We start from the raw sequence: 4,766 nt of genomic DNA, 5'->3' as shown, positions 1-4,766 counted from the left end.
ATTGTAGGCTTTGAATGGCTTGTATTTTTTAACGGTCCTGTTCTATACAACTGGCTGTCAAACCTGAAACGTTAAAGCGCTGTCTGGTGGCCAAGACAAAAGATGACATGAGATGAAACACGATTGATGACACACCATCAGATGAGACACCACCACCATCACTAGTGCTTTTATAGTTTGACGTGTCACAGCCCTAAACCTAACCACATTCATTGTGTGGCTAAACATCTGCAACTGTTGGTGTAAATCAACCATCGAGTGCTGTAAAATACGTCATGAAAACCAATCGAAACCTCCTAGAAAGTAAAAGTTCACCTATTGAACCACAATTATGAGCTACTGAATGGTATGGTAATGTCCCAATCGGATAAAATCTATACTGGGGAGCTATATTTTATATATCATTTATTGTAGATTTAGAGCTGCAGTGCTGCAGTGTCGCTTGAGAGTATAGAAAAATTGAACAGTCATGCAAGTCTTTACACTGTAATTCTACTGATTCCTAGGAGCAAAGGGTCAACATTCATATGAGAATCTACCAGAAAAAACACATCGTCAAACCATGGTGACCTTTTATTTAGAGTGATTTGAAGAGCTTTCACTGGCTGTAACCACACAATGAGGAGAAATGCATGGCAGAACACAGAGAAGGAGATGAGGTTATACACTGTGTTTAAGAAGAGATGAGAACCCCCACAGCAAAGTGTCACACAACTACAACCAGTAGCACTGTATCTCATGCCATTATACTACTACTTTTCTGGAGGCTGCACCGTCACCTCATCTCCCAACTGCTGCTCCACTGATGAATAGTTTGATGAATACCTCAGGCTGGAGATATTCATGAAAGCATATGAAGCTAACCACAGATGTGTGCAAAATCCCTCTCCCGTCGACCTTGTAAATAAAAAGCTCTCAGCTCCAGCTCTGAATGACGGTCATAAAGAACCAGGCTCATTCGATAGCTTCTCCTCTTCTGGGAAAAAAAAACGTGAGGAAGCTTTTATCAGTGGTGGGTTTTTGTTATTGTGAAGCCTGTTTCGCATGTGCTTTTTTTCTCCCCTGGTGATCTTGAAGGCTGGTACACTGTATGAAAGCATAAAGCAGGAAAACACTTCTTAGATGGTGAAAAGCAGAATTACTTCATATCCTGGAAGTACACCTTCGTCTGAACTTCCACCAGCACAACATCTACTGCAACATCATTATTTCCAGACATTTTTAAGTTTGTGAAGGCCAGACAGAAGGTGCCTCTACCAGATTGCTGTATCGCCTGGCATCACTCTTCATACTATGACCTTTGCTCACTCATCTGACACATTTTTATTTTGTCCTTTAAAACATCGCATTGCCAACTTTTATCACATCCCGTAACTGTTTTACAAGCCAGATTTGTACAGGTAGGTTTTAATCGTATTGGTCCGACGTAATTACACATTGTATGTATACATTGTAGCTCTCTGTGTTCCCTCGTGTTTTTGGATGATATGACCATAGGACCATTTTAATACCACAGCTATGGGCCAGTAGGTATCTGCTACACATGCTCAGTTTGATGCAGAATTATCTGCCACTGTGTGGTTTGGTTTAGGTGCAAAAGCAAGAAGGTTAAGTAAGACCTACTGTCTCAGTGCCCTTATAAGTCGTCTCTTCCTATCCTGCCATATGACCAACAGAACCATTTATTGAAACGTGCCCCTGCTTGGGGCAGCTGTCTGTTGGATTTACAACCCTTTTATCACCAGGCACTAAAACGCCCTTTTTAAAAATGCGGTAAACCAACTGTGAAAACGTACCGTTTGTTTAGGGTTAGACACAAAAAGATCAGGGTTACAGTAATTTATATATTACTGTAAATATTTCAGAAGTGGTAGGTGACATACTAAAAGCATATTTGACCATATTTAACAAACCACTCAATGGCCCAATAATGCTTACTAGCTGATTTAGTATTGTCGCCATTTCTCAGAAACCTTGACCCTTTTTATTAGAATAATTTGACACCCTTTTTTAAATTTCCATTTCCATAATCAAAGATACCATTTTATGAATGCAGAGTAGTGTAATTGTTTAGAATTGATTGAGGTGGAAACCGAGAGAGAGGATGAAAAGGGAAACTATGTGGAAACAATACATTGGTATAGTAATGGTATTTTGAAACATTAATAATGATAAACACGAGACATGAGAAAACTTTCCAGTGTCTCTTTCAAGTACTTTCATGCTCTCAAAGGTAAGATAGCACTTTTTTCACCAAATCTTTTTGACAACCGTGCCTTCATCAGGATGACATAACAAGGTTATTCCCAGCTTCCTTTTATTTAAGATGGTCATCCAGATGTGTTACAGTGACCGCCTACCGAACACAGGGTCAGAGGTTTGCTCCCCGCTCTCTCCCGACCAGATGTCAAAGTGTCCCCGGACAAGACACTGACAAGACCCCAACAGGCCATCCCCATCCCCATCCCCAGCCGATAGAAATCAGGGAGGGTTGTGTCAGGAAAGGAAAAACTGTGTCAAATCAACGTGCGGACTAACGATCTGCTGTGAAAAAAAAGGACACAAATTCAATACACATTTCAATTAACACAAAAATGTATTGTCTAAAAACCACACTACACGTTTCTCTAAAAACAATCACAGAATAACAAAACCCAAAGTATTACAAAGCGATTTCTACATTATTCAGCCGAAATAGCACGGAGCCCATTTTTAATATCATTTACTCTAACAAGCTTACACATATTTAAATCATCCATTTTTTTTAAATAACCCAGTTGCATAATTAAATGCATCTATAATTCAACCTTAGGATACAAAATCAAACAATCTTCTGAAATTCTTTACAGATGGTTTCATGATGGCACCCACACCCCCAACAGTTAACACGGTGTCAAACTGATAAATTTCAATCATATCATAGTAGCTGACAAGTTACTAATGATCTTATTTTTAGTTGATTCAGGAGACATTTTGTGATTCTTCTCAGTCTCAGCTGACACACAGTTTATCATTTTTGGGATTATCTTAAAAACTGGACTTTGATCAGAGAAACTGGCCTGCTGCATAGTGCTCATTTATATCTTCCAGCTTTACCAACATGGGGAATTTATTGCTTTTATTTTTGCCTGGCTTCGGCTAATTTAGCATTACACTTTAAGCTCGTTAGTAGTCAACCAGACGAAAGGATGGAGAGTAACACATCACGAAAACAAAGAAAGTCTTAAGACTTTTAAGAATCACCCACTAATCAAGGATCTTTGAAGAGCTACTAAACCGATTGTGGGACTATTAGAGTTGTGGTGATGAATCGTCAGGGAAGTTCTTGGAACAATTTTGTAGAAAGTTTATTTAACAAAGATCATAATAATATTCATCTAAATCACGATGTTAAATTACCAACGACGTGGAACACAAGCCCCTGTGTCTGAGCTGTCACGTACCCTCCTCCCTCCTTTTTTTCTCCCCATCCCATAGCTCTGGCGACAGTGTGTGCACAAACGTTGCTCTGCTTCAGTCCTCACATTACAGTTTTTTTTTTTTATATTTTCAGGTAGAACCCTAGTGTGTAGTGTGTAGTGCTCCTTGATGGGTCTTTGTTTCCAAAGACATTGGGAAGGGTTGTGTTCAGTGATGCTTCATCCTCTGTGGTGTCCCCCATGACCAGCTCCTGTTCTGTTGATGTGTGTAACACTGGGTCATATGAATGACACACACAGTGTTAAAATCCATTAGAATCTAATATTATGAATAATAAACGAGAATTAATATTACTTAGTAAATGTACTATACGCCTCACCAAGTGACCAGCTTCCACAATCAAATATTTATCTGTTGGAAATGAGATGCTGGATGCCCCAAACTTTCATACGCTTAATCAGTAATAATTCTAATCCTGATCCAACAGGTAAAGATTATGTTGATCATCTAAAAACATATTGGCTCCATTTTTAAAAATGTGAAACACTGCTGTCAGAATAGTTGTTGCTATTTTTGTCAGTGACCTCCCAGTTTCTGTCAAGTCAGTGAAAAAATAAAGTCAGTTATTCGTGTTTTTCTCAACTTATGTTTCTGCTCGAGTTGGAGAAGGTTGTACGTGTTTTTATATCATCTGAGTTTGATTATTCATTATTGTAATTTAGCCTGTGTTCAGGGTTAAACCATAATGCAATTAAGCCAAAGTTAAAGCTTAATGGCTTCTCATCTGCTGAGCTTCCAAGAAATACTAGAAAACCAGATCATACTGTACAACAATTTTTTAAGCCTTTGTTTGCTGGTTACCACTAAGACAGAAGCTCTGGTCCTCAGGCAGCATCCTCCTGACTAAAGGACACTCAGATTTTATTAGTCAACGCCACTCAGCTCTGGAGACTTGCAACGAGGGAAAATCCATTTCATATTTAGATGGAATATATTTACATAACCGTGAGGTAAATCGAAAAATATTAATCATGGTCATATGATATGACAACAGTCTACAGATAGTTACAGTAGATAGATGGATGGATGGATCGTCAGTCCCCTAAACCCATCAGGTGATGTCACATCCTTGGTGCACCTCCCCTGCAGTCTGCTGTAACTGAAATATTTCCATATTTTCTCCACGCTCAAAACTTTTTTCCTCGCCTCTGCTACAGTCGGAGCAGTACCGGGGGGGGGCGCTGGGTGTGATGCCGGTGAACGTGTGGTCGCTGTGCCGCTGCCACAGCGCTGTATCTGCGGGTCCACAGTGATAATTTTTTTAATTTTTTTTAAAAAACGATAGG

This window comes from Channa argus, chromosome 19 (genome assembly GCF_033026475.1).
Source record: "Channa argus isolate prfri chromosome 19, Channa argus male v1.0, whole genome shotgun sequence".
Lineage (NCBI taxonomy): Eukaryota > Metazoa > Chordata > Actinopteri > Anabantiformes > Channidae > Channa > Channa argus.
The sequence above is the reverse complement of the archived record's forward strand: the minus strand, read 5'-3'. Positions refer to the sequence as shown.